The sequence below is a fragment of the Leptodactylus fuscus genome, chromosome 2 (genome assembly GCF_031893055.1).
Source record: "Leptodactylus fuscus isolate aLepFus1 chromosome 2, aLepFus1.hap2, whole genome shotgun sequence".
NCBI classification, from domain to species: Eukaryota; Metazoa; Chordata; class Amphibia; order Anura; family Leptodactylidae; genus Leptodactylus; species Leptodactylus fuscus.
The window spans coordinates 10,016,714-10,023,533 of NC_134266.1; positions in this window are offsets into that span (position 1 = coordinate 10,016,714).

A 6,820-nucleotide genomic window follows, 5' to 3' on the forward strand; every position below is an offset into this window, starting at 1 on the left:
ACCCTCTGCCCTCTCTGTACCCACTGTTCTCTCCTCACCCTCTGCCCCCTCTGTACCCACTGTTCTCTCCTCACCCTCTGCCCTCTCTGTACCCACTGTTCTCTCCTCACCCTCTGTCCCCTCTGTACCCACTGTTCTCTCCTCACCCTCTGCCCTCTCTGTACCCACTGTTCTCTCCTCACCCTCTGCCCCCTCTGTACCCACTGTTCTCTCCTCACCCTCTGCCCCCTCTGTACCCACTGTTCTCTCCTCACCCTCTGCCCCCTCTGTACCCACTGTTCTCTCCTCACTCTCTGCCCCCTCTGTACCCACTGTTCTCTCCTCACTCTCTGCCCCCTCTGTACCCACCGTTCTTTCCTCACCCTCTGTCCCCTCTGTACCCACTGTTCTCTCCTCACCCTCTGTCCCCTCTGTACCCACTGTTCTCTCCTCACCCTCTGTCCCCTCTGTACCCACCGTTCTTTCCTCACCCTCTGTCCCCTTTGTACCCACCGTTCTTTCCTCACCCTCTGTCCCCTCTGTACCCACCATTCTTTCTCACCCTCTGTCCCCTCTGTACCCACTGTTCTCTCCTCACCCTCTGCCCCCTCTGTACCCACCGTTCTTTCCTCACCCTCTGTCCCCTCTGTACCCACTGTTCTCTCCTCACCCTCCGCCCCCTCTGTACCCACTGTTCTCTCCTCACCCTCCACCCTCTCTGTACCCACTGTTCTCTCCTCACCCTCCGCCCTCTCTGTACCCACTGTTCTCTCCTCACCCTCCGCCCTCTCTGTACCCACTGTTCTCTCCACACCCTCTGTCCTCTCTGTACCCACTGTTCTCTCCTCACCCTCTGTCCCCTCTGTACCCACTGTTCTCTCCTCACCCTCCGCCCTCTCTGTACCCACTGTTCTCTCCTCACCCTCTGTCCCCTCTGTACCCACTGTTCTCTCCTCACCCTCTGCCCTCTCTGTACCCACTGTTCTCTCCTCACCCTCTGTCCCCTCTGTACCCACTGTTCTCTCCTCACCCTCTGCCCCCTCTGTACCCACTGTTCTCTCCTCACCCTCTGCCCCCTCTGTACCCACTGTTCTCTCCTCACCCTCTGCCCCCTCTGTACCCACTGTTCTCTCCTCACCCTCTGCCCCCTCTGTACCCACTGTTCTCTCCTCACCCTCTGCCCCCTCTGTACCCACTGTTCTCTCCTCACCCTCTGCACACATTGTTTTCTCCTCACCTTCACCTACCTCTGAACACACTGTTCTCTCCTCACTCTCAGCCCCCTCTGCACCCACTGGTCTCTCCACACTGATGGATACCTCTACACAAGCTCCCTAGGCTTCAGCCCCTTCTGCATATACTGTTCTCTCCCCACCCTCAGCTACCTCTGCACACACTGTTCTCAGAGTGCCCAGGTAGTACTGGGGTATTGTACTGTACTATACTGTGATGCAATGCTGAAATGCTCCCCCTATGGGTGATGTACAGTTCTGCACCTAATAGGCCAGGAAGCCACTAATAAGATATTGCTGTGACATAAGTGAATTTACAGTCTCACCACAATGTCCTGAATACTCACAGTCAGTAACACCCTTGTGGTGTCTTTCACATGAGAACTTTTATTAGTATTTCCCATTTTTCTACCAGTCAGCGAGCAGTGTGAGCGACCTCTGACCCTCCCCTGGTGGTGTATAGATGCCACCTCTGGACACCCTTCAGTCTGATGTATGGGTGGCCCCGGTGGTGTATCGGGGGGTTATTATCTGTGCAAGGTAGTGGTCAGCACAGTGTAGCCAGGACCGGTGTTAGGGGGGAGGGAGAAAATTGGGCAATAGCCCAGGGCCCCCCATTCCCTGTAGGGCCCCCTGGTAGAGCTTGTAATAATATCTCTGCTTGTATATTATCCCCACTGTCTCCTGCACCTATACACCGGAGAGAGCGCTGCATGGGAACTGCTGAGACCCCCGCTATGTTCCAGCCTAAGAGGAAGCTGCTGTCTGCCATTGGCTGTTATTACTGGAGACCCCCACCAATCCCAAGAACAAGGGGTTTATTTTCCTTCTGTTGCACAATTAGCCTGACAGTAGCCAATGTGGCCAGGACTGGTATTGGACTCTCTTTCACTTCAATGGGAGCACCAGAGGTAGCCAAAGTACGGCACAGACTTCAATCTGGATGATTCCCCCCCCCCCCCCCATTCTTAGGATCAGTGGGGGTCTCAGAGCTCAGATCCCACTGCTCAAGCCTGGAGACGAAGCCCAGAGATCTGAGAGTCATTGTCTAAGGATAACCCATCAATAGTAATATCCAGAAATACTGCTTTAACCCCTTCCTTCCACAGGTATTTTTCAATTTTAATTTTTGACCCCCAAACCCCATAAGTTTGTTACTTTTCTCTTCTCAGGGCCGTTTGAGGTCTTCATGTTTGTGGGACGAATTATTCTTCTTATGGTGACATTTATTATTCTGTACAAGGTGCTGCGAAGCTGGAAAATAATTCAGTATGGGGGTAGTGGAGAAAAACTGCATTTGTACGACTTTTGGGTGGGCTTTGTTCTTACAGTGTTCACTGTGCAGCCAAAATTACATCACCTGTATTCTATATGTCCCCCTGTATTCTATGTGTCCTCTATATTCTATGTGTCCCCTGTATTCTGTGTCACCTGTATTCTATATGCCCCCTATATTCTATATGTCACCTGTATTCTATATGTCACCTGTATTCTATATGTCACCTGTATTCTATATGTCACCTGTATTCTATATGTCCCCTGTATTCTATGTGTCCCCTGTATTCTATGTCACCTGTATTCTATATGTCCCCTGTATTCTATATGTCACCTGTATTCTATATGTCACCTGTATTCTATATGTCACCTGTATTCTATATGTCACCTGTATTCTATATGCCTCCTATATTCTATGTGTCCCCCTGTAGTCTGTGTCCCCTGTATTCTATATGTTGCCTGTATTCTATATGTTGCCTGTATTCTATATGTCCCCTGTATTCTGTATACTCCCCTGTATTCTATATGCCTCCTATATTCTATGTGTCCCCCTGTAGTCTGTGTCCCCTGTATTCTATATGTTGCCTGTATTCTATATGTTGCCTGTATTCTATATGTCCCCTGTATTCTGTATACTCCCCTGTATTCTATATGTCCCTCGTATTCTATGTATCACCCTGTATTCGTTATGTGCCCTGTATTCTGTGTTTCGGTACGATTCTGGGGATACCTAATTTCTATAGTTTTATTTACGTTTTAACCCCTTAACAAAAATCCAAAACTGTGCCAAAAAATTTTTTTTCTAAAAGTCGCCATCTTCTGACACCTGTAACTTTTTTTATACTTCCGTGTACGGGGACGTATAGGGCGTCTTTTTTTTTGCGGGGCCGGGTATATTTTTTAGTTCTACCATTTTAGGGAATTGCTATTGCTTTGATCACTTTTTATTCAAATTTTTATTAGAGGCAAAACAGTGAAAAAACGCCGTTTTTGGCACTATTGATTTTTTTTTTTCTCCCGCTACAGCATTTACTGTACAGGAATTCTTTTTTTTTCATAGATTTGTAGAGCGGGTGTTTTTTTGGACACAGGGATACCTAACATGTAGGTGTTTCACAGTATTTAACTACTTTTATATGTGTTTTAGGGAAAGGGGGATTTGACATTTTATTATTTTTAATTTTTTTTACTTTTTTATTTTTTTTTTATTTTTGCTTTTATTAGACCCCCTAGTGGTCTTTTTTGCTTTGCAAAAAAAAAAAAAAAAATCATCAATTCTATTGCAGGCTACATAGAGTATCATGCAATAGAATCCATTAAATGACAGGCCAGAGAGTCATCAAAAAGCTCCCTGCTGTCAAGGCAATGGGATCCTGGACCCGGGTGCCAGCGATCACCAGGAAGATGGCGCCTCGGTCAGCGTCTGAGAACCTCTGCTGTGTATAGATGGCACATAGGGTGACTTACTCTGTACCCAGAGGTTATAAGAATGTATGTGCAGCAGCTTTCCACTTCTTGGATGGTTTACAATAACGGTATAATTCCCGTTGTTCCTGGCGGTGACGTTGATCAGGGTCAGTTGTCCGTCCAGTGAGATCTTATAGTCAGAGATGGTTGTGAAGTCATATTCTCTCTTCTCACATCTTTTACTTCTGCTGATCCGCCGTGACTCCGAGAACCCATAATAAGACCAGGTAAAGTCATCACATCGTGTAGGGTTCTCCATAGCCAATGCGTAGCTGAGGGGCAGGAGAACGTCCGAACCTGGATAGGCGAATATCTGATCATAGTCCAGACCTGCAGATACAGAAGAACAATCCATTATATGGCGGATACTGGAGGACATAAAAATAGAAGAGGTTATTACCATAAAAAAAATATTACCCCGAGTCCTGCTATCCAGGAACTGTGCTCCTGGACCCGCCCAGTAAAAGGTATTTGGGCCCAAAGGACTTCCTTGTAAGCAACCCCAGACCCATCTACTGGCTGAGGCTAGGTCGACTACCTACCAATTGGTCTGGGCATCCGTTATCTGGAAACCTGGGTGAACTGAACATCTGGGAGATTACTACCTTACAGGAGTCCTTTATATCCCCCGTATTTATGACACAGCTGTCAGACCGTTGTCCTCCTCCCCAATACCGCTCCACCATTGGCTCTGGGGTCTCACCCAGTATGACCTCATGGCAGCCGATCCTCCTATACTGAGATCTCTCGCTCGCTCTTCTTCAGGTTTTCCTTTTGTGCCGATACAAACACTGAATTAGTCAGATTTGGGGATTTTTTTAGTATCTTGGACTTTTTTCACCTATTTTTGCTATTTGTACATTTTATGTCTCTTTAAGATGTTTTTGTGCTTTCATTTAATTTAAACCCCCCAAAAAATCAATAAAAAACTGGATTTCCCGACCGAGCCTCTCGTCTACTAAGACGGAGGAACGCATTGGTCGATCCTGAGATTTGTGGAAAATTCATTACAAACCAATTCACTCATTTTTAATATTAACCATTAGAGCTCTGGGCTTATTAACCAGTGAGGTGCTGTAGTACCGTTGTAAGGTCTTTGCTAAGGCTCCTTAACTTCCTTTGCTCTCTGTTATCAGCCTCAACTCTCTTTATAGGGATAGATAGTAAGTCCATGTAGCAGGTTTTAGTCTGGGACACTGTTTCAGTCACTGTAAGATTTAATCCTATCCAATAATACAGTGATAAGTATTTGGTATCTATGTTATAGCCACCGATAGGGGCCCCTTGGGGTTGGGGGATGGGAAATCTTATAGGTATGTGAGACCGGCCATAGTCCAAATTCATACAGAAAGAAAAGAGAAGATCTGAGATGACAGATATGGAGTCACATATTACTAAGATCCACGACCACCAGTGTCCACTGCAGACATGTCCAGTACATAAGCGTATGTGTCCCTGAACACATATATGAGGAGCCGACAATCCCTAAAACCTCACCAAATATTGGAAGAGTTGGTGCAAGTATGTCTGCCCCATATCAGGTCAGAAGCGATGAGGTGCACCTCGCTAACCTGTCCTGCACACCCCAGGTCTATACTCAGGATACAATAGAGTCAACACCCTACAACCATAAGTCCACACTGCCAAGAAATACAACCATGTGGCGCATACATGAAGATGGTGAAGTCCTCTTGCAGACCGCAGTATCTCAGTATACGTGTCACCTCCTTGCACTTCCGGCAGTGATGACACGCTGATTCCAGTGCTCCAGTGGTGATGCCAGTGGTCTAATGAGACCTTTATCGTGACCTTGGCTGCCATCAACACTGCAGTGCTAAACATTGGTACATGAATATGCTGGTGTACAGATGAGGACTTCACCACCTGTGTGAGCCACCGAGCAGCCACCATAGACCTGACAGTCACCAGTAACATGCTGGACTCTCTGAAAGTCCCCACTAACCTGGTAATGGACCACTCTTGTGTCCGCCATATAATTGAGGTTCCAAGTCACCAAGATTCCAGATTAAGGGGGCTTTACTACAGCTCAAAAATATAATGGCCATAAACCCAAGTAGAATCCATGACTATATGAGATGACACATAAGAACCAGAAGCTTCTACAGGTTTATACGTCAACCAGAGAAAAAGAGATGAAGAAGACAACTCCAGGAGAAATGTCCCTGCTCCAGCCCTCACCTCATCACAATCACTGAGATCTCGACATTACAGATCCCCACTCACAGATACCTCATGACATGTATTTCTACCCCCACATTTCAGGACCTTGGGTAGTTCCATACCTTGAGTAGATGATAGGGGGAGATGAATGAAGAGACAGACAATGAGAAACATCCTTTCTCTAGATATCCCCTTGAATAAAAACAAAGAAGTTCTCAGAAATAAAGCAGTATGATGTCCACCAGGCAGGAAATTGTGTAAAGCTAAAAGATTGCACAAGAACTACATGAAAAATGTATGACAAAAAAAGATAGAACAGTTACAAAAGAAGATTGTGACAGGAGAAGATGGTGACAGGAGAACTAGGCGACCATAGTGACAGAAGAAGATGGTGACAGGAGAACCAGGCCATTGTGACAGAAGAAGATGGTGACCTGAGAACCAGACCATAGTGACAGAAGAAGATGGTGACCTGAGAACCAGATCATAGTGACTGAAGAAGATGGTGACCTGAGAACCAGACCATAGTGACAGAAGAAGATGGTGACCTGAGAACCAGACCATAGTGACAGAAGAAGATGGTGACTGAAGTAGCAGATCATAGTGACAGAAGAAGATGGTGACAGGAGAACCAGGCCATAGTGACAGAAGAGGATGGTGACCTGAGAACCAGACCATAGTGACAG